Source organism: Meriones unguiculatus, chromosome 3 (assembly GCF_030254825.1).
Source record: "Meriones unguiculatus strain TT.TT164.6M chromosome 3, Bangor_MerUng_6.1, whole genome shotgun sequence".
NCBI lineage: Eukaryota > Metazoa > Chordata > Mammalia > Rodentia > Muridae > Meriones > Meriones unguiculatus.
In genome coordinates this window covers 20,760,900-20,784,624 of record NC_083351.1, presented here as the reverse complement: position 1 = coordinate 20,784,624, position 23,725 = coordinate 20,760,900, and the positions used below count along the sequence as shown (strand labels likewise).

The window sequence follows — 23,725 nt, the reverse complement described above, 5'->3', positions numbered from 1 at the left end:
TATACAATAGAGTGCACAGCAGAGATGGAAGCCTCTGGATTCTTACAGGCCAGCTAGCCTGGGATATCAGTTAGTCAACAAGGGTCCCTGTCAAGCAAGGTAGAGGCAAGGACACACACACACACACACACACACAAACACACACATGCGTGCGCGCGCGCGCGTGTGAATCAGGCCACCAGGACAGATCTACTCTAACCTTCAGAGGGCCTACTGGGGAGACTAGCCATAACCAGTCAGACTGTGGTGCCAACAGCCTGGCAGAGAGTTCTCCTCAGCTGCCGCCTCCACCCACTCCAACCCTCCTCACTGTGCAGTACTTCTGAGACAGCTCCCCAGGGCTCGGCTGGGGTGGACTTGAGATGGCATGTTCCCAGGAGCCTCCATCGACATGGCCGTACAGCCTGGCCAGACCTGCCCCTGGAGGTTCTGACAGACGGCTGGGCATCCTGGGTAGTGAGGGGAAGCCTGCAGTACCACAGGCGGCTGGCTTCCGAAAACGCAAAGCCGAGTCCATGGGGCTGCCCATCCAGGAAGCTTCCAGAAGATCAAGTTTTTCTGGCTTTAAGTTCCTCTAGCTCACTGCCTCCTTGTGCATGCTCTTCACTGCGCCGCCAGCCCTCAGCTGCATTTGAGCAGCGAACACTTTCATTCTCAGCTTGGCAGAGCGGCAGGCTCAGCCTTGGAGCAGCTGTGCGTGCTGGCACACTCTCTGAGCCCAGTGTTCCTGTATGTGCACAGGGAGGACTGTGCTGGGGAGGATTGTGTTGAAGACTCACGGCTGTAATATACCCTGAAGGAGCGGGCGGGAGGCTGGGCCTGTGGCTGTGGGCAATGGGACTTGAATTGCTCTCTGCAGCGTCAGGCTTTTTGCAGCGCCAGCTCTGCGGTGACTAGCTATGTGACGTGAGCAAGTTGCCTCAAGGCCAGGGGTCAGTTGTCTCACCTGTAAAGTGGAGATGGCGAGGTTGCCTGGTGTGCACGGGGCTCAGAACCATGGAAGGTATGGAGAAGACACTGGACAAGTGGGGGCTGTTATTGTCATTGCTCTTATTGTGATGGTGACAATGACGGTGCTGATGGTGATGACGATGACGCTGGTGATATGGTGATGATGCTGATAACTGTGATACAATAATCTTTCTATGTAGTCCAGGCTGGCCTTGAGCTTGTGTCAATACTCCTTCCTCAGCCTCCCAAGGGATGAGACCACTGGAGTCTATGCCTGGCTAAGCCTGGCATACCGCCTACTGAGTGAATAAATGCCCCTGAACCTGGGCAGGGGGTGAAATGACCTATGTTCACATGGTGCAGACCCTGACTTAGGCCATGAAAACCAATGCTTGTCTGGAGCACCATCCTTGGGCCACACAATGGGGCTGGGCATTGTGAGGAACTGAGGCCTCCCCTCTGGGCCTCTGGATGAGTAGCAACCCTGAAGGAGAAGAAGGAAGAATGGTTGATTGTTTCTGTAAGTCCAAGAGGTCACAGGGGCCAGCCTAAGCCTCCTTGGGAACAGAGTGTGCCCAGCTTCTGGAGGCCACCCACCTTGTTCCGCTGGGCTGAGGGTAGGCTGCCGGCCATTCGAGGGTCCAGACTGCTTGTGGCCAGCCTCTGAGCCTCTTCTCCGTGTGAAAGGAAAGCCTTCAGTGGGCATGGAGAAATTGGGTTGAGGGCGCGGAAGGTGGTCATTGCAAAGGAGCTTGGGCTTGGCTCCCTGCTACAACTCCTCACGTGCAAGCTCTGACCGCTCCAGTCTATACTGCTCTTGTAGCACGCACTTGCAGATGGAGAAACTGAGGCCCCAAGAGCAAGCTTGCAAAGCCCTACAGCCGTGAGAGGGTGTAGGGGACCCCCAGGCCTCTGCTCAGTTTCTTCCAGTCCTCCCCCATCTCCTCCCTCTACTGGCAGCTGGCTGTGAGTGTGGGCAGGCCACTCACTCTGAGCCTCAGCTAGCAGCTTCGGAGCCACAGAAGCAGTAGGTGTGATTGAGAGAGAGTGAAAACACACACACACACACACACACACACACACACACACACACACACACACACAAAAACAAGTAGCACCACGGGGGTTTTCCCCTGGCCGGTGCTCACCCACAGGCCCTGTCTGTTTAGTTCTTGCACAGTCACTCTCATCTTACAGCTCAGATTGGCCTCAACTGCAGAACCCACGCTATGAAACATTCTATCAGACGGTCCACTTTCTTCAATAAATCATTTCTAAAAAACGAGAAGTAAATATAGAACATACAGAAAATGTACACATGCTTATCTATTAAAATAAAAGGGGGAGGTCTGCGTGATGTATGGGTCAGGAAAGGGCTTGCCTTACAAAGACGAGGATCTGAGTTTGAACCCCTGCACCCAGATGAGAGGCAGGCACGGTGGGAGTGCACTTGTAACCCCAGTGCTAGGGAGGCCGAGGCAGGTAAATCTCTAGGGCACACTTGCCGAAATCTGCCTGATTGGTGAACTCCAGGCCAAGGAGAGATCCCACCTCAAAAGAGGTAGACAGCGTTCCTGAGGATGGACACCTGAAGCTGACCGCTGGCCTCCACATGTAGTTCATGCATGGACACAGCACACATGCATGCAAACATACTAAAAACAAATACAAGTAAAAACAAGCTTTTGGGACATGGTCCTGCTGTGTTACCCAGGCTGGTCCTGAACTCCTGAGCTCAAGTCATCCTCCTGCCTCTGCCTCCTGTACTTGGACCATAGATGTGCACTCTGGCATCCACCTAGAGACTTTTTAAACAAGATTAAGAAACAGTGACCAAACACTGTGGAAACCTGATATGGATCCTGCTTCAAACAAATCATGTTTAAAATGCCAGTTATGACACAAGTGAAAATCTGAGCTCCCTGGGGTCTGTGTAGCCTGAGGTTATATTGAATTCAATGTGGCAGGCTTCTGGAGCCCAGGCTAGCCTCAACCCCCTTTTTAGCTCAGGAGGACTTTGAAAACTTCTGATCTTCCTGCCTCCACTAACCAAGTGTTAAAATGGCAGGCGTGGACCATGGCACCAGGGTTATAGTGAGTTGGGGATCTAACCCAGGGCTTCGTGCACACCAGGCAAGCACTCCATCATGTGACCCACTCCCAGCCCACTGCCTTTAATTTTCAAAACATTTCAGCTGGGTGGTGGTGGTGGCGGTGGCACACTCCTTTAATCCCAGCACTTTGGAGGCAGAGGAAGGTGGATCTCTGAGTTCCAGCGCATCGAGGGCTACACAGAGAAACTCTGTCTTGGAAAAAAAACAAAACACATGAAACAAAAAAAAACCCAATCATTTCATAATTTGTTCTTTCTTTTCCCTTCCCTTCCCTTCCCTTCCCTTCCCTTCCCTTCCCTTCCCTTCCCTTCCCTTCCCTTCCCTTCCCTTCCCTTCCCTTCCCTTCCCTTCCCTTCCCTTCCCTTCCCTTCCCTTCCCTTCCCTTCCCTTCCCTTCCCTTCCCTCCCCTCCCCTCCCCTCCCCTCCCCTCCCCTCCCCTCCCCTCCCCTCCCCTCCCCTCCCCTCCCTCCCCTTCCCTCCCCTCCCCTCCCCTCTCCTTCCCTTCCTTTCTTCCTTCCTTCTTTCCTTCCTTCCTCCCTTCCTTCCTTTTTTCTTATTTTTGGTGTGTGTGTGTATGTGTGTTGTGTGTGTGTGTGTGTGTGTATGTGTGTGTGTGTGTGTGTGTATGTGTGTGTGTGTGTGTGTATGTGTGTGTGTGTGTATGTGTGTGTGTGTATGTGTGTGTGTGTGTGTGTGTGTGTGTGTCTGCATATATGTGTGCTTGCCTGTGCATTTGTGTGTGGAGGCCAGGGATTGCTATCAGCTGTCTTCCTCTATCACGCTTCCTCATTGTTTAAGTTTTTATTGTATTTATTTTGTGTGTGCATGCGCACATGCCAAGGTGCATGTGTAGAGGTTACATGACAACTTGTGAGAGCTCGTTCTTTTGTTCTACCACGTTAGTACTGGGGATTGAACTTGCATTGTCAAGCTCGGCAGCAGGAACCTTTACCTGCTGGGCCACCTCCCCGACTCTTCCTTTATCTTTTGAGATTATCTATCTACCTATCTCTCTCTTTCTATGTATCTATGTGTCTATCTATGTATCTATCTCTGTATTTGTATATGTACGTATCTATGTATCTGTTTATCAATTATGTATGTATGTATCTACCTATCATCTATCTAGCTATCATGTACTTATGTATGTGTGTGTCTATTTATCCATCTCTCTATCTACCATCTGTCCTTTTTATTTCTCTCTTTCTCTCTCCCTCTCTCACTGAACCCAGAGCTCACCATTTCAGCTAGCCTGACTGGCTACTGTGCTCTGGAGATCTGTGTCTCTGCCCTCTGCTCACCCTCAGGGCTGGGGTTACAGATATGAACTTTTATGCTTGGCCTTTTGTGTGAGCCCTGGGAATCCGAATTCAGGTTCCTAGGTTTGTATTTTAACCTGTCCATGAGACAGTTCTGCTTTTCAACAAAGAACAGATTAGTTCTCAAAGACCATGGAGAACTGGAGGGGGTCCTGTCCCAGGAGAGGCAGAGCTGTGTAGCCTCTGTCCCTGTTGTCACCTCCCACTGTCATGCCATTTTCAACTTTATCCCGCCCATTTCTAGTTAGTCAGCACCTCCATGGCCCCACTCCCTTTTCATGTGGGAAGAGCAACTTTCGGGCTGATAAAAGGAAGCACTCAGAACCTCGCAGATAGCCACGGCTTCAGAGACCCCTTCTATGGAATCATGGGAAGGGTCCTTCCTGAGGAGCGGTGGGCGGAGCCTCCCCAGCTTCCTGAGAACTCCTGACCCCGGCATCTGGGGCTATGACAACATCTTTGAAGGATGTATGATTTATCTCTTTCCCTCAGCCCATTGCCAAGGCCCTGGCAGGCCTAGATTCCCATCATGTCTTGCTGTAAATATTGCTGCTGACTCTCACCAGCCAAACATGATGTAAGAAGGGAGCGTGGATGGATAGACACAGGTCCTTCCTGACTGTCCGTGGTGTGGGTCATCTCAACCGCTAGCCTTGGCTTCATCCCCTGTATGCCGGCACAACGCCTCTTGCCAGGCACAGTCCAAGCATCTGTTAGTGTTAGGCAATTAGAACAGTGCCTCTGGCACATGCTAGATGAGTTTCTCATCTATTCTTTTTTTTTTTTTTTGACATTACCTTGCTATGCAGCTCAGACTGGCCTCAAACTTGAAACAGCCTTCCTGTCCCAGGCTCCTGCAGGCTGGCACCACAGATATGCATGAGCATGCCTCTCTCTTTTTCTAAATTTTTAAAAATATTAAAAAAAAAGATTTACTTATTTATGTGAATGTTCTGCCTGCATGTACACCTGTAAGCTAGTAGAAAGCATCAGATCCCCGTATAGATGGTTGTGAGCCACCCTATGGTCACTGGGAATTGAACTCAGGACTGGAAGATCAGCCAGTGCTCTTAACCACTGAGCCATCTCTTTAGCTCCTGCTCTCTCTCTCTCTTCCTTCTTCTTTTTTTCTTCCTCCTACTTCCTCTTTCTTTTTTACTTTCTCGACAGTTTCTCTGTGTATTACTGGTTGTTCAGGAGCTTGCTCTGTAGACCAGGCTGACCTGGAACTCAGAAATTCGCCTACCTCTGCCTTCTGAGTGCTGGGATCAAAGGTGAGCACTGCCGCAGCCACCACCACCACCACCACCACCACCACCACGCTTATTTTTTGTTTTGAGACAGCACTTACTAAGTTGCCCAGGCTGACCTTGAACTTGTGATCCTTCTGCCTCAGCCTCTAGAATGGCATGGGATTCAGGAGTTCTCTATGAAAGGAAGAGAGAAATACTCCCTAGGAGAAGACAAAAAAGTATGGAAAGCGCCCCAAGTATGTCTGAGGATGGACAAAAATCAAAGTCAAGCGTGGCTGGAGTTTGGAGTTTGCTGTAGACCTATGGAAATGCCATGCTGATGGGCTTGGGGTTTGTAAGCTGCCTTGAATGTGTGTGTGTGTGTGTGTGTGTGTGTGTGTGTGTGTGTGCTTTCTGTACAGTCCACCAGGAAGTAAGGGGATGGTGATGACCTGGTTGTCAGCTCCCCAAGAATACAGTTAAAAGTCTTTGAACGGCGATTGTTCATGCCTCTCCCTCTGAGGTTTCTGAAAATGCTTTTAGGAGAGGGCCATGCAGCTGAAACTTAAGCAATGCTTCTGTGTAAAAGGCAGAGGTGCCCCGGGTTGTGGTCCCCAACATGCTGTCCACAGCGCTAACACATGCTCTAGACTTGAGGACCATGCAACCCTGGTAGACTCCCTGGTGGCAGCTTAGGGTGTGAATTGGCATGTGTGTGCATGCAACTGCGAACATTTGAGTTTGTGTGTGCATGCACTCACATGCACTTCGACATGCATGCACGAGGGTGCATGGATCCCTCGAGGAATGCCTCTAAGCCTTAGTACATGCAATAAAGGCAGGAATGGAAGCCAGACAAAAGCCTGGGACAGGAGCTGGGGAACGTGTTTGCTTTTCTTTTTTCTTTTTGACAGGGTTTCCACTTTATGGCCCAAGTTGGCTCAACCTCCAGAGTACTAGGGTTACAGGTCTCTCCCATGCACAGGCCCTATGAGGAGTTTTGAACGTTGAGTGTGGCAGAGCTGGGTGTGGTAGTACACACCTGTGATCCAGCACTCGGGAGGGAGAGGCTGACGTCACACCCAGGCGCCAGATACCACACGGAAGTGAGGGCGGGCTGAACGAAGACTCACCTTCCTAGAGGCAGCTGCTTCCTGAGCTGGCTTGGAAGGGCTCCTAGAGGGATCCAGATCAGTCAGGGGAGGAGCCTGGGCGGAAGTGGGCCTAGCCGGTGGCAGAGCAGAGAGTGGAGACCCCTGCCTTTCAGCCCCCCTTTCCTCCCTGAGGTCCTACTGGGTGGGCAGAGTGTGTGTAAATGCCCTGGGCCTCCCTGGCTGAGGGGGAACCTGGGCTGGATGAAGCTTGGCTAGGTCCTCCCATTGTGTGTGAGGCCAGAGCAGGAGACAGAACCCTCTGTCTGCCGAGTCACCCAGCAGACCCAGTAGCCTCTGGTTCTCACTGGCCCTAGACTCAAAGCCATGACATGGAGACAGATTTTTTTTTTCTCCCTGGCTGTAATGTCATAGCTAAAGGAGGGAGGGGGGGAGTTGGGGTGAGCAGTGGTGGCCTTCCAGGCTGGCTGAGGGCTGATAAATTGCCTCTTGCCCTTAAGGCTCAGCAATTACCAACCCATTAAATCTTTTAACCCTGGGAAGCAGAGACTGCTGGAGCCACTGGTCCCAGAGAATCGAGAGTAATGAAACCTTTTATAACAGACCCTGTGGACTAACCCATCCTTAAAGATCATCGACTCAAGGGACCACGGTGGCTCCAGGGTGGAGCATTTGTCTACCATGCACGAAACCCTGGGTTCCATCCTGAGCACCATCCAAAAACAGGCACAGCGGCACACGCCTATAATCCCAGTGCTCAAGAAGTAAAGGCAGGAAGATTAGGAGTTCTAAGCCATCCTTGGCTCCTTGAGACCCAGTCTCACAAAACCAGAACAGAGCAAAACAAAAACCATAGACTCAAGGCCTGGCGATGTGGTTCAGTTGTACAGTTCTTTATTAACAGTAGGAAGGTTGTGGGTTCAAGGCCCAGCACTCCCAGAGAAGAGTCTCATCGAGGGTTTTCTCTGGAAGAAGGTAGTGAGAATACAATGATATTGCAGATGAGAAAGATGCAGGATAGCCCTGGCTGTGAGCATATCCTCTAAAGACCAGGTGCTACTTACATTCTGAGGGAACTTGGATCCAGAGAGGTGGTGTGACAAGTCCAGGAACTCACAGCTAGGAAGTGCTGTCATACCCTGACCTGGAGGAAACCCAGGTGAGCCGACACCTGTTGAGCTGTGCTCCAGCCCACTGCTTCTGCCTGAAGTTGAAGGCCTCAGAGGCTCTTCCTTGAGCTAGCCCTGGCTTAGTCCCTTTGCAACCTCAGCCAGTTTGTTGAATCTCTCCAGACCTCCTCTGTTTCTTTGTCTTTCAAAGAGCAAAGGAAATCCCCTCTGTGTGCTCCTAGGCAGAGGATGTCACTTCTCTGGGCTGCTTCCTCCTGCGGGCACTCCCCCTCCACTGGGTAGACATCTCAGCTGCAAAGACCATCACAGGGAGGCCTGCTTAGCCTGGCTGGGGTAATACAATGCTGGGTGCCGGCCAGTGGGAGACGCTTACGTGTTCCTCGTCTCCTGTGGGACAGAGGGTTCCATCCTGCGAGCGAGCACTGCCATTGTCTTAGTTAGGGTTTCTATTGTTGCCACAAAACACCATGACTAAAAGCAACAACAACAAACACCAAAAACCAAACCAAACAAAAAACCAGAGTGAGGAGGAAAGGGTTTATGCTTCCACATCGCTGTTCATCCACAAAGGAAGTCAGGACAGGACCTCAAGCAGAGCAGAAACCTGGATCCGGGAGCTGATACAGAGGCCGTGAAGGAGGGCTGCTCACTGGCTTGCTCCTGTGGTTTGCTCAGCCTGCCTTTTTATAGAACCCAGGGCCACCAGCCCGGAGATGGAAACACCCACAACAGCCTGGACCCTGCCCTATTGATCTATAGTTAAGATCATTACCGCTGGGTCTTACGGAGGCATTTTCTCCACTGAGGTTCCCTCCTTTCAGATAACTCTAGCTTGTGTGTTAAGTTGACGTAACCAGCCAGCACAGCAAAGGTTTTGGGGAGCCCTGAACAGGTGTGTCTGGATGTGGGGGGGAGCACAATGCGCTATCAAGCTTGCAAAAGGCAGAGCCTGGGGGGTGGGGGAGCGGAGCGGGAGTTGAGCTGTGAGCTTGGAATTGCAGCTTCTTCTTCTTCTTCTTCTTCTTCTTCTTCTTCTTCTTCTTCTTCTTCTTCTTCTTCTTCTTCTTCTTCTTCTTCTTCTTCTTCTTCTGGGCCTCCCCAGGGACTAGAGGGTAATAAGTGTTTACTGAGGCCTTCCACCCCCCGCCAGGCAGAAATGAGATGCTCCAGCCAGCATGGGAGCTCAGAGCCACCAGGCTGGGGCTGTGAGCCCAGCCTTATTATATTAATGAACATCAGGGTGAGGATTACCACTAATGAGATTAGTTACCAGCCGAGCTCCAGAGGAGCCTCCAGTGGAGTGTGCCAGGCGGGCGCTGGGCACCCAGGTCCACTCCATCTTCCCGAAGCCCTGGGCGGAGGTATCCGTGCCTCTGCTTTCCAGGTGAGGAAACTGGGCCCTGGCAAGGGTCTACCTCATGGCATGTGTGTTGCTTTTGGCTTGCTTGCTCTTTCTCTGGCTTTTAAACATTTACTTACTGTGTGTGCGGAGATCAGAAGACGGCTTGCACAAGTCGGTTCTCTCCTTCTACCTTACCCACGGGTTGCAGGGGTTGACTTAGGCTTTCAGGCTTGGCAGCACGCTCCTTTGAACCATCACAGATTTGATAACGGGGTCACTTTGTTATTATCTCCTGGGCCTTCTTTTCTCCCAGCAGCCATGGCCGTGTGGCTGCTTCTCTCGGCAGAGCTGAGGGGCAGCCAGAGGCTTCAGTAGTGTCCTGTCATCTCTCATCCCCTCAGGCTCCTGGGTCAGGCCAAGCTCTGGGTACAGCCTCTTGCAGACACCGAGGCTGCCACTTAGCCATTCCCCACACAGACCCTCTTATCCCTTTTTGGGGGGCAGAGTCGAGCATTTCAAGACGCACGCAGGGAGTTTAGCTTTCATCCAACTTCACAGTCAACCCCGTGACCTTCCTGGGCCCTGGGGACACCAGAAGGAGAGAGACAGCCCTATGCTGAGAAGCCTTCCTTCTCATGGGCAGTCGCCGTGGCGTGTGATGAGGCGGCCAACCAGACTGTGGGACTCAGTGTCCCTGCTGGGGGAGCCTGGCCCTCCATGGTCTATATGAACCAGGCTGAAGAAGAAATACTTTTTCTCCTGTTTAAGCCAGTTATTTTGGGTTTCTGACTTAGAAGCTATGCTTACATCCCATCTAAAAGGCAGGCCGGAGGCTGTAATTTGCTGGGGTGCAGAGGGATGCTGGAATGTGTGTGTGTGTGTGTGGGGACCCGTTGGAGCCACATCTGGTGGGTCTGTCCTGTTGTGTCCTCTCTCCAGCCAGTGAGGGGGGAGATCACAGAGAGCTCGCACTAGTTGGAGTGCAGCCTGCTCTGCATCCTGAACCAGAAGGACACCAGCTTCTCTTCTGAGCTTGTGAGCCAGGCCTTGTGGGCTGCCTGCAGCCGGTTTCCCCTTATGCCCGGTGCTTCTGGGAAATGGATCCTCCTCTGTCCTCACAGCCTAGGGTGGCAGGGTCTCATGAGGGTAGATTTGGGGAGGACTGAGAGGCGGTGGGGAGGCGGTCTGTATGGAGGGGAAGGGATGAGCAAGGACAAGGGAAGCCTCTTTCAGTTACAAGCAACAGGAGTCCAGCCAAGTACTCTGATGCTCTTTGCGGTGACCTCACAGGAAGGATGGCTGGTGCTTGGCTTTGGCGTGTGTGAATCAGTGGGAACTGTCATTCTCCACTCTGCTTCACTCTGTTGGGCGATTTCACCTCCAGTGCTCGACAGCAGGCAGAAGACATGGCACGGGGAGGGGGCCGTCACTTCCTTTCAGCTGGTGAGGATGGAAACCCAGACTTCTCTCCCCCAGAAACCATGTATCAAATCCTGAGTGATGTCTATAGGCCAAATGGGCCACGGTCAATCACTCTGCATACTCAGAGACACCCAGACACCCAGACACACACACACACACACATACACACACGCACACACACGGTTACACAGATACACAGTCGCACTCCCAGGCCTGCTTCAGAGGCCTAGAAAGCAACCTGGCTGCGGTTTCCCAGGGCTTTCCCTCTCTGTCTTGGACGTTTCCCTGTACCCAGCACTGCCTGGAAGCCAGCCTGTGACCTGCATTCCTGTGGTGGGGACCACACCTCTGGCAGCAGGAAGCAGTTGGTCCAGCTTCCAGCTTTGGAAACCAGCAGAGGGTCCTGCCTCTGAGCGGAGAGAGCTGTCACTGTGCTTAGCCCAGGCAGCGCTCTGCTCCTGGGCCAGTATTCCTGTCACTCAGGTATCTCTCTTCCTGCACTCACAGACACTTAAGTGAAAGGACAGAGTGCATTTGGTGCCTAGAGTTCTGGATAAGGTTGGCCTGTTTCTGGAAGTTTTGGTCTCGACCCTCACTGGCCTTGGAACCTGAGAACCTCACCTCCTCTGCCTTTGTTTTCCCATCTGAAAAATGGGTACAGGTTCCCAGGGCCCAAGATACAGGGAGGGAGCATCTTGGGGGCATTGTAGGGACAAAGGACCCTTGTTCCTGCAGCTTTCTCACCCACACAGGCTGCGGGATGACGCAGGGGAGGTGATTCCGGGACAGATTCCACCATGGCTAAGGGGAGGGGAGAAGAGGGGGGCCCGGGAGGGCCTTCACCCTAGCCTCACATTCCCTCGGGAAACAGGAAGTCCGCGCTGCCCAGGCGCTGCCCTGGCTCCAGGAAGCCAGATGACCCCTTCCTCTCTGGTCTCTCAGCACAGCCCCGGGGAGGAATTCACTGTACTGTCAACAGCCCTGCCCCCCTTCTAAATACTGCTCTCAGAGCTAAGGGGTGGCAGGGAGCAGGGCACGGCCCAGACCCCCTTATTCTACTGGGTGGTTTGCTGAGGCCAAGAGGTGTGGGTGTGGGCTGCCTCAGGCCAAGCTGCACACAGGAGCTCTCATGCTTGGTAGAAACATCGTCACAGGAGGACAGTGTGTCATCATTCTCACTACAAACCTCTTGAGGCATACAAGTGGCAAGGCCTCTCTCCTGAGGACCTCCGGCTACAGAACAAGCTAGCTACCCTAAAAGCCCTTGCCCTACTGAGGAAAAAGCCCAAGGTCTGGACCTGAAAACCCACCAGTCCCCGCCCTGGAAAACTCCACCCTGGAAAGCCCCGCCCTCACCCCAACCCCAGAAACAACATATAAACCCTGTATGTTCTGCTCAGTTCTCCGCTGCTTCTGGCCCAAGCAGAGACAGCCACCCTCCTGGGTTGGTCCAGTCTAATAAATCTTTTTTTTGGGAAGTTTGTTGTGCAGTGTGACTTTGTGGTCTTCCTTGGCTCTCAACTGCCAGGGTACCTTTCTCCTCGGAGCTGTAATGTTTACAGCCACGTCCCGTGGATCAGGCACACTTTAGAGATGAGAAAGCTTCCAGACACCTCCTGGGGCCATGCAGCAAGAGGGCAGCGGAGTCCGGACCTCCACCTGCCTGATTCTGCCATTCTGACGTGGAAACGTGGAGGCATAGTCTGGGAAAGGACAGATGTGTCTCAGGCACACAAGACAGCCTGACTTTTGTGGGTAACACTGTAGCCAAGGCTCCACAATGCATCCAGCTGTTGAGACTCTCACTGTGCCTGGCTTCCAGGAGAGTCTTCATGGTAGCCATCTGGCATGGGTTCTGTAGTTCTTTACTTACCCCTTTCCTTCCTAAAGCAGACGCAATGCTGGGACTACGGCAGCCGTACTGTGCCGGTGAGGCTACTCCCTTGAAGATGAAGATATGTGTGGAGGGGGCTGAGGTGTGAGGGAAGGAGCACAGCAGCCCAGGCTACACCTCTCCCAGCCTGGTCTGTCTGGTTTTGTTTTGTTTGTTTGTTGTTTTTGATGCTGCTTCCCTCTCCAGTTCTTCTTCTTTTTCTTCCTCCCCCTCCCCTTTCTCTTCTTCTTTTTTTTTTCTTCTTTTAAGACAGGCTTTCTTGTGGCCCAGGCTGACCCTGATATTACTAGGTAGCCCAGGCTAGCCTTAACTCCTGATACTCCTGTCTCAGTCTCCAAAGTGCTAAGATGATTGACATGAACCTCTACACGAGACAAACTGGAAATGAAAGCAGCAGACACCCGGGCTCAGAAGCACAAACAAGGACGAATCAAAGCCAAGATCACTGGGGAGGGTATGAGCTAGTGCAGAGAAAGGGCCAGCAGGAAGGGCGATTCCGTTGTCTCTAGTAGCCAGCAGCAGCTGATCCCAGTGTAGGCAGAGTGTGCCCTAGGTGAAACTGGTCAGGGATTCATGGGACAGCCATAGAGCACCCAGGGGTCTCTAGGAGCATGGGGTGGGTGAGGGTCCTGCCACTCTGTCCCTAGGTCCTTGACTGTGTAATGGCATGGGATAGAGACAGGACAGACAGGACCCAAGTGCTGTCTGACAAGTGTCTGACAGGCAAGTGCTGAGGCCCAAGGTGCTCCTCGGAAGGCCACGGTGCTCCACAGAAAGCCCAGTGCCCGCCTGCAAGCCAAGGAAGAACCATCCTGGGCAGTCTTCTATCGAGCTGGTGGCCTTGCCCTGCTGTGTGGTCTGGACCAGCTCCTGCCCTCTCTGGGCCTTGGTGGTGGAGAGGGGCAGCTCTGTGCTCCCATATGAAGAACCCAGTGTGGCAGTGGCAAGATCTGTTTTTCTGTGTTTCTAAGCTGGTTTCATGTGTCTCTTCTTTCAGCCAGAGGCGCCGGGGTCTCAGGGAGGACCAGAACTGGGGATCTGAGGACAGAAGGGAAGGCTTGATGTTTGGCTTCTGAGTGAAACATCATTCAGGGGCTGCTGTGCTGTTGTTAGCCAACTGACAATGGCCCTGACAGCCGGCTTTTCCAGCAAGGGCGGGTTCCCACCGTCTAGACGTGCTCTTTACACATCAAGAGCCAGATAACAAGACTGGACAGGATGAGGAGACCAGGAACACAAAGGCTACCATCCCAGGAGTGAGAGGGACAGGGATCCTGGAATCCCAAGTGGCTCTGGGACAGCCCCTGCCTCTCATGAAGGGGAAGGGAAGGCAGACGTTGCCAGCTCCTGCTGTGCACAGCTGGCTCAGTCTATACCTGCTAGGGCACTTCCTGACCCGTGGGGCCCCCCAGGAACCAGTGCAGAACTTGTGGGGGTCCAAGGAACCAGTGCCAGCCATGGCAGGGGGAGGAGCCTCAAGTAGAACAAATCAAATGTTACTTGGGGTGTGGGGGAAGGGGAAAGGCGACCCAGCCTCCACATCCACCCTGGTAGTCCCTTCTGGAAGCTGCAACAGATTCTGTCCCATCTGGGAGGCCATATTGGAAAAGGATTATTTATTTATTTATTCACTTATTTATTTGCCTCGGGAGCTAGGGTTAGAACTACAGACATGCTGCAGGGGCACATGATTTTAAAACGGGTTCTCTTTGCTTTTTCTTTCAAAGTGTGGGTTGGAATCCAGGGGCATCAAGAAAGCTGCACACATAAAGACCACATTTGTGGGTCTGAGCTCCCTTTGCCAGAAGCTAGTTAAGGAAAACTAGCCTTTGTCTTGTCTCCTCTTGTGTCAGGATTGCCCTGTTGATGACCTGGGCAGGGTGGCCTATGGGTAGTCAGCATAAGGTGGTCTGCCCAGTTCTTTAGGAAGCATGCCATTTGTTACACTATCCATCCACCCATCCACCCATCCACCCATTCACCCATTCACCCATCCACCCATCCACCCATTCATCCATCCATCCATCCATCTATCCACCCATCCATCCATCCATTTATCCACCCATTCACCCATCCATCCATCCATCCATCCATCCATCCATCCATCCATCCATCCATCCATCCATCCATTTATCCATGTACCCACCCAGACACATTGGTTAATCTGGTGATTCAAAGACAGAGCTGAGGACCCAGGTTCTTTCTGTGTATTTGCTTTGTGGTACTAAGGATGTTAGGCATTTGTCCTTTGTCACATTTCTCATGGTTACAAGATGACTGCACATCTCTGCACGTGTCATCTCACACACCCATGTCAGAAACCAGAAGAGAATGTTCCCTACTTGGCTTCCTTTAATGAGGCTGTTGCACTTGCAGGGCCCCAGTGGGCTTGCTCCCCGTCTCCTGAGCCAGGGTTGTTCCTAGGCAAGTGTCTGGCTGGGGAAAAGATATCGTGATGTCCTAGCTCAAAACAAGATGTGTTGCCTGGGGAAGGGCTGGGCCCCCTCCCTGAGTGCAAGAGACCGAATAAAACTGGAATTCATTTAGCATGGAGAAAGGCAGAGGAAGAGGGAGGCGGCTGTTGAATAGGCAAACGAAGGACCGCTCTATCCATCTTTCCATTCCCCGCCATCCATGTGGCGGTTCATCCATCCATAGACCTCTCATTTATCCATGCGTGCGTTGACTCATCCATCAAACGTTTATTGATGCCTACTGTGAGCCAGGCCCTCCGCTCTGTCTGCTGAGAACTCGGAAGAAAAAGATCTCGTTAGGGAGAAATATGGAATTTCCCATAATACCCCTGATAACGACTTTATTTAGTCACAGTAAGAATGATATCGGTGGCTTGTGCTGTGCGGTGCGGTCTGCGGGGATCTCTCAGGGCCGCTCCGTCATTCCGCACACGTTTGTCGAGAGAGAGCATCTGCTGTGTGCCAGGCGCGGGCTTTGAGCTTTACAAAGTGCTTTTCCCTACATTTGTCAGCAAGAGGACTCCAGAGTCAGAGACCCGACAGCTTCTGGAAGCAGAAGAGAAGTGTCCCTGGGGCCCTCCTCAGAGTTGCAGTGTCCCCTGGGCCAGGTTGTCAGGGGACTCCTCCAGGGATGACAGTATTTTTCAGAACCGTTTTAGGACGGCAGGTGGATCTCTAGAGCATGTGATGGAGGTGGTGGGCGTGGCGGCGTATCCCGTCCAGTCATGGTGGCTTCTGAGTCAGCTCTGATGAAACTGTAACTTCACAGTACAGGGTACCATCTCCACTGACACTAGGAGCCCTAGTATTTACTCTGCCTGCCCAAGCAGTGTTTGTAGACCCCTCTCCAGGGGCTGGGATGTTGGTAGCTCTCTCTGTTTGTCCTTGACACATGTGCCACCATCTTAGTCGGGACCAGTAGCCTGTCTGTTCTTCAAGAGCCTCTCTGGACTACCAAGTCTCACCAAAAGCTCCCATCATGCTGTGCCAACCTTCCCGTTCTCTGCTCTGAGGGTTCTGGGTGCCTGTGTTGGTAATCCTCCCTGATGTGCAGGCTAGAGAGAAACCCTTGCCTCCAGGAGCTCATAGCAGGCCTCTGGGGACCTGAGGGGCGTGGTCAGGACACGGAGACTCTCTCAGAGCATCCTGCCCTTTGAGGTGGGGTTACTGCCTTAAGGGAAGGGATGCCATAGGCCAGTAGACAAGTGACTAGACTGGAACACGGCCTCCACTCTTCTACATGCAGAACCTCGGAGTCCTTTGAAGCCCTGGCCTGTGGTTTTTTTCCAGCCCAGGATGGCAAACGCATCTAGACCTTGGGAGTCCCCATAGCCAAGGATCACAGTCCTTCTCACTCAGGGAGCTGGCTCTGCTCAGTGACTGCTGGAATCTGTCCTCGGTCACTTCTGCTTCCTCCATGATTGCAGAGGGTCAGCAGGGGGTAACCCATCACAGAGATGCATCGGTGCTCCTGCCAGTGAGTGCTCCTACCAGTCAGCGCCATCTGCCCTGAGAACCCATCCTTCCATGTCTCTCCATACAGCACGGAGACCTGAAGACTGAGGGGCAGATGTTAGCATAGCAGGCTCTCCAGACCTCATGAGGAAAGGTTTTCTGATTTTTTAGATGTGGTTGGTCTTTTTTGGAATCCTAGGAAGAGAATGTTTCATAGTTAGGGAGGACATATCCTTTCCAGAGCGATGTGATGCCTTCCTAGACCTAGAATTTTCCCAAATTGCTACTAAGGGGTAGTTTTTCTCCCTCCCTCCCTCCCTCCCTCCCTCCCTCCCTCCCTCCCTCCCTCCCTCCCTCCCTCCCTCCCTCCCTTCTTTCCTCCCTCCTTTCTTGCTTTTCTTCCTCCCTATTTCCTTCCTCCTTTCCTATCTGCCTCCCTCCCTCTGTCTCTCCTTCCCTCCTCTCTCTCTGTCCCTTCCTCCTTTTCTCCCCCCCACTTCTTCTTTCCTCTCCCTTTCTCTTTCTGACCCAGGGACTGGGCGAGGCATGGGTCAGGCAAGCATGCCATCACTGCACCACATCCCCAGTACTTTTTTTTTTTTTTACTTTTTATTTTGAGACAGAGTCATATCAAGGATTGCTGAGGAGCTGGGACTGTTGCTCAGTTGTTAGAGTGCTTGCTAGCATGCAAGGAGCCCCCAGCTTCATCTCCAGAACAGTGCAAGCTAAGTGTATTGACATACTCTTGTAATATCAGCACATGGAAGATGGAGGCAGGAAGATCAGAAGTTCAAAGTCATCCTTAGCCAACATTGTGAATTTGAGGCCAGCCTCAAAACAAAAGCCAAACAACAACAACAAACAAAAGCAAAAGTAGAAGAAGGACGATGACAGCTAATGTCCTGCTCTGACATGTACTGCCTCAGAATGAAAGGCAGCCCAGAGCCAAGCCTGTGCGTGTTTTCCAGACTCTGTCATAACTCCCAGCAAAATCCCCCTGCCCGCTGGGGTGAGGTTACACTCTACTTGTGTCCATTTGTCTTTTTGACACAGGGCTTCACGAGGTAAACTGGGAAGGTCTTAATCTCATAGTCCCACCTCCACATCTGGAATGCAGGGATTACAGGTGTGTGCCATCATACCCTGCTTGCGATAGGTGTTTTGAGGCTATAACCATGGTGACTTGGCCAGGGACTCTGGAATAAGGACACTTCCACCTCCCTGGAGAAGTCCTTGTCTGATTTCTCAAGATATGTGGAGATCTAAAAAAAACAAGTGGAAATCAGAATATTCTTCAAGTCTAATTCACAATTCACAGAATGTATTTTAAGGCTTAAGCTGTGATCTTTATTTGTGAAGACTATTGAGCCACTAAAGGGAAAATCCATATAATTGATACAATGATAATCGGAGCTGACATTTTGATGAAACGGTATCATTTTTAATTCTTCATGGCTTTGTGTTTAAAAAAAAAAATCTGCAACAAAAATTGAGGTTTGGCACCCTGCGTTTGAAACAAAACAAGCAAACCAGGAAATACGAAGTGTCCTGCGGAGACAACAGGTGGCAAGTTTCTGTGAGGAACACCCCCTCCCCAGCCTCTACACCCAGAAATGATGAGAAGACATTGTCACGTAGGAGCTGAGTCTGCTCCTAAGGCTCTCGTTGGGAGGCAGCACACTCGAGCCCCTGTGGGCTTCCTGGCTCATCCACCTCCAATCAATTAGCACTCAAGTATCTCAAAAACATAGTGAAACATTTATATAGAAATGTTGGCTATCATCATCTTTCTTCTGTTTTTTTTTTTTTTTTTTTTGAGGCAAGATCTGGGACTCCCATATGTAGACCAAGCTGGCAGAGAGAAAGTTCACCCAACAAGGACTTTTGACCCAAATATAACTTTTTACAGTGAAACAAAAACCTTTTGTTGGTTGGTTGTTCAAAGCATACACCTGCAGCTGGGGCTCAGTTGGTAGAGCGCTTGCCTGGCATGCACGAAGCTCTGGGTTGCAGCTGGTTTACACCCGGCACCGTGTAAACCAGGCTTGGTGGTGGTAGATGGTTGTGATCCTAGCACTTGGAGGCAGAAACAGTCATGGTCAGTCTTGGCTAGAAATTTTCTTTTAAGCCAATCTGGGCTACACAACATCCATTTTTTTTTTTTTTTTAATAATTTAACTAAGCCTCTGGTGCAGGCCTGTAAGCCCCAATACAGGCTGAGGCTGGGTGATAGTGAGTTCAAGGCCTGCCTGGGCTCCTGAGTGAATTCAAGCCTAGCCTGGAAACATAATGAGATAGCTCAAAATGAAAAGTCAAAAGAGGGCTGAGGATCACAGCTCAGTGGGAGAGTGCTTGCTTAGCAAGCAAAAGGTCCTGGACTCAACTTCCCGTGCTAAAAAATAAGTCACAGTGAGTGTGCATAGGTGTGCATGGACGCTTTCAGGCCAGGTTGAGGATGGAGCTTTTTTTTGGAGGGGGTCACAGTGAACACCGGCCACAGTATAACTGACCACTAATGACCATATGTATCAATAGCTTAAAGATGCTGTGGAATCCCCCCCCCCCCCAGAGTGTTCTACCACGCTGGAGAGCCCTCAGGTGTCCAGCAAAGAAGAAGAATGGGAAATAACTCAGCAATAGGTCTCCAACATAGCACAAACTCCACCCTGTCACCCAGACTTGTGCAGTGCAGGCCGCTCCAGCAGTGAGTGCATGTCACTCACGCCTCATGGTGCTTATCCCATATATTTAGGATAACTTTTTCTTCTGTGTGTGTGTATGTGTGTGTGTGTGTGTGTGCACACATTTCCATAAACCATTCAGGTGTGAGCATTCAGCTAGCAAGGGACAAATACAACAAGGTACATAGCAATCCATATTTAATTCATTAGTGTTATGGATCTCAGACCCCTGCTCCTGCCTTGGCTTTTTTTCTTCTGCCTTATGAATCTTGATATTTTATTTATGAACCTAGTAATTTTTATATAAAGCAGGATTACATTTACTTTTTCATTGATTGGTATTCAATTAAGCCATAAACTTGACAGATTAAACTCTCGTAAACTTTTAAACCATTCAAACATTTAATTAAGCAAATTCCTTTAGATATTTCAAACTACAATTACAAATTTAATTTATCCAATTCAAATACTTCAAACACCTGACAAGGGAGCCTTACAAAGATGATGAACAAATTCTTCCTAAGCACCCAAGCAACTTCTGTAAATCTAATCAGATGTGAAATTAGTTGCTTAGATTTTGTTTTAAATGTTATAAAGGCAAGACATGATGGCGCATGCCCGAGAGGCTGAGGCAGGAGATCCCAAAGTTTAAGGCCGGCATGGGCCTCCTCGAGGGAATCTGTCTCTAAAGAAATCATAAGAAGTGTGTGTTAGAGGCAAGGTCTATCCTTGGATCTCTCTACTTAATTCCTCAGTTCTGGCGAAGGAACCCAGGACCTTGAGAATGCTAGGCAAGAGCTCTATTGCTGAGCCACACCCCAGCACCTGGACTTCTATCGAGATGAACAACGTCCCTGTTTTAAATCAAAGACACTTGGTAGCGAGCCGAGGATGTGGCCCACGCGAGAGAGCGCTTCCCTAGCATGCATGAAGCCTTGGGTTCCATTCCCAGCACCATAGAGGCCGGGTGACTGGTGGGGCGTGCCTGTCATCTCAGCACTTGAGAGGTGTCCAGGAAAGTCAGAACTTCAGAGTCTGAGCTGGAGAGATGGCTCAATGGTTAAAGAAGGGTTGCTGCTCTTCCAAACGACCAGAGTTTGAGTCCCATCTCTCACAATCGGCAGCTCACAATTGCCTGTAACTCTTATTCCAGGTGAGTCAGTGTTCTCTGCTGGCCTTTTCAAGTAACACGTACACTCAGAATAAACACACACACACACTCTCCCCTTCCCTTGCTCCCTCCCCACCTCACTTCTCTCATACATAAAATGTAAATTATTTAAAACTTTTTACTGTTTTTTTTTTTTTTTTGGTGAATTTCACAGCATGAACCCTGACCCCACTCATCCCCCCCCTCCCCTAAACCTTCCCTCAATCCTTGAAAGCTTCCCCCCCCCCAACAGAGGGAAAAAAGCCATGTTGTAGAAGCTGTGGTGTTTCACAGTATCCCTCAGCATACTGTCCTCCCTCCTTTGCTTGCAGATGTTCATTGCAATGGCTCCTTGGTCTGGTAGGAGGCCTCTGGATTCTGCCACTCCATCAATGCGAGGGCCTCACTGGGACTCCCCTCGGACATCCTGCTGTCTCCCTGTGACATGGAGGTCCTGCAGTTTTGGATCTGTAGGACTGGCCCCTTCATGCCCTCCAGCAGTTCACTGATGGGGTAGATGTTGGGGTGGCCCAACTCAGAGACCTGGACCGGGGCCTGAGAGGTAACTGAGCTCTTCAGCCTGTAGGCTCTCCTGCTCTCAGGCCCTCAGGTCCTGCTCGCCAGCAGTATCTCCTGCCCCCAACAAGCTGGTCTGTCTTTCTCTAAGTCGGTAGGAGTGACTTGGACGCTCTGATTGCTAGCTCTTAGCCATGCGCGTCTGCTGCTGATATTTTTGCCTACCTCTTCTGCTGCGGAGTCTGGTTTCTCTCCGAGATCCTACACTCTGTTGTTTCCTCCTGATAACCCCAGCTGGCCATTGGGCATGGCGGGCTTCATCCATCAACCGTGTCTCAACCTGACCCTCAGTCTTCCTCCCCATCTCCTCCTCTGCCTATCTGCTTTGAAATTAAAAAAAAAAAAAATCGGTACTGCGATTTCTCCAGTTGTGCCCCCTCCATTCATTGGATCAGCTTTTATATCACAAAACAGAAAATTTGTGCAGAAAGTTCATGAGAACACAACTTGCCCAGCGCGTCTATAAATAACCCCTCCCCAACACTCCTGTGAGTAACCCTCATTAAATTCATTGGTTCCCTAAAAATAAGACATGAAAATAGAGAGGGGGTTAGCTGGCAAGAGCAGAGGGGAATCAGGGGGAGAGGAGAAAGGACAAGAAAGAATAATGGGGAGAGATGAATATGTTCAAAGTACATTATACACAGCACAAAATACATTATCTCACAATGAAATACATTATCATACACAATTAATACATGCTAATAAAAACTGAAAAATTACACCAACATAATTGCACAATTTAACAAAGATAAACACCCACACACTCACCACCCACAGTGCCAGCATGCAAAAGTTATTTTGCAAATCCCTTTAAAACTTGTGTGTTCTCAGGCATTTAAGTTTTGCCTTTAAGTATCCAAACATTCTGAGATTCTGTCTCAAAGAAGCAAGGCCTACCCCTGAGTCTATGGTTAGAGCCTGGCCTCTGTCTCCCCTGGATCCTGTGCACCGGCCTTCTTGTTGGGCCTCGTGTCCTTAGTTCATAGAGCACCTGCACAGGGTGACACCTGCCCTGAGCAGGCACAAGCAAGTCCTTGACATGTTTCTCTTGGTTTTTCTATTGAGGAAAGACACTTCTACCCCAGCACCTTCAGAGAGAGAGAGAGAGAGAGAGAGAGAGAGAGAGAGAGAGAGAGAGCGCTCAGCAGCTCAGCTCGGGGGCTTGCTTTCAACTGCCGGTGGAAAGAGGAGATGCTATCTGACTCATGAGTCTATTCTCACCATCAGACCTGCTGGACACTGTCCTTGAGTGAGGAGGGGGAGAGCCGGAGTCCCATCTGATGCTACTTCTTAAACAAGAATGGCTCCTTTCCTTGTTTTGACTCCCTCATCTTGCATGGATTGGCAGAACCCACCCAGAGTCCCACTGTAAGGGTATCTGGGAAATGTAGTTTTCTAGCCTCCCAACCCCGCTCTTTCCAGGAAAATGCAGACCTCCATTAGGAACAGGGCTGGGACCGTGAGCAAGGCCTTTCATGGCCTTCACTGTGAATGTCCTGGAACCTCTGCCTGTGTTGGGACAATGAGGAAGGCCTGAGTCTGGGTCTGAAGGTTTCCAGGGCGTTCGCAGCTCTGACCACCAGGAACTCTAGACTGACACTCTTGACATCAAAAAGGCTGCTGGATTATTCTAGATGGTACCTTGGGAGGGCCTATCTGTAGCCATCAAGTCAAGGGTTTAGTTGAAATCTCGATGGCCTTAATGTGGCATTATGACACAAATCCAGGCTTCTGTCTCACCACTATGCCATTACTCCAGGGTGCCCCTTCTCTGAGAACTCATGACCAGTGAGTGGTAAAAACAGAAGCCCGTGTGGAGCTAATCAGATTCCCCACTGCAGGGTTGTGCACCCTGAGGTCCTAAATAGGTCTCCTCACCTGCTTGCATGCTTACTGAGGACCTATCATCAAAATGAGCTAGCGTTGGTGTGCCATGTAGCTTTGGAAATCTGCTCCAATGGATTAACACTTTCCCCCTTGCTGGAGGGGCTGAGGCACGGTGTGTGTGTGTGTGTGTGTGTGTGTGTGTGTGTGTGTGTGTAAAAGAGAGACAGACAGAGAGGAGGGGAAGGGGAAAGGAGGAAGGGGGAGGGGGAAGAGGGAGAGGGGAGGGAGGGGGAAGAGAAGAAGACTATCCTTAGACCTAGATGGAGGCTGGGTGAAGGGGAGGCTGGAGAGGAGGGAGGCTGGGTCAAAGAGCAGATCACGGGGCAGAGTTTGGTGGGAGCTTGATGTTTGTGGCCTGGTATTTAGGATGAAGTTCTGTGCCAGGTGCTAGAGCTGGGGAGGTGGGGGAAAGGAAAGGAGAGGAGGGAAGGAGGGGGAGAAGTGAGTGGGAGGAAAGGATCATTTCAGATAAAGCTCTTGCTGCATTCACAGACAGCACAGATGCCGTGGCAGGTCATGGTGCTCCTGTCAGGAAGTCCCCCCAGCTTCCTAGGTGGTGGCAGGGCATGGACTACAGTCAGCTAACCTGGGCTGTCCCCATCTCCACACTGGCTGGGGCTCCCAGCATTCCTCTACCCCCTCAGTCCTGCGGAAGATGGTCTCTGGACTAGCTCCTGCTCACCCTTCAAGGCAGCCAAAGTACATGCCCCTCCCACTCTACCTTGGGTGTGGTCTAGAGCTCCTTGGCACTGCTTTCAAACCTTAGGGACCTCGCTCTTGTGTTTCTTTCAGATTTACCCCCAACTCCTCCTTTTCAGTCTTCCCATCCCGGCATCTAATTTCCTTCTACAGCACCCCTCCTGCCTCTGGTCTTAGAACGGGGTGGAACCCTTCCCCTGTCCTCTCTCGTCCAGAAAAACTTCATCTCTACCTTTCTGTCTCCTAGAAGCCTTCATGACTCAGTGGTTGAGTTGGGACATCTC

At 51.1% G+C, this 23,725-nt stretch overlaps 1 long non-coding RNA gene across 1 annotated transcript; it reads right to left on the bottom strand.

The window, feature by feature from the left end:
• Window positions 1-14,714: 14,714 nt before the first annotated feature.
• Window positions 14,715-23,643, bottom strand: LOC132652991 (uncharacterized). Its single transcript, XR_009590583.1, has 3 exons — window positions 22,077-23,643; window positions 17,588-17,707; window positions 14,715-16,640 (listed from the first exon to the last, which is right to left on the bottom strand). It is a non-coding gene; the product is annotated as an uncharacterized LOC132652991 (long non-coding RNA).
• Between the last annotated feature and the right edge of the window lie 82 nt (window positions 23,644-23,725).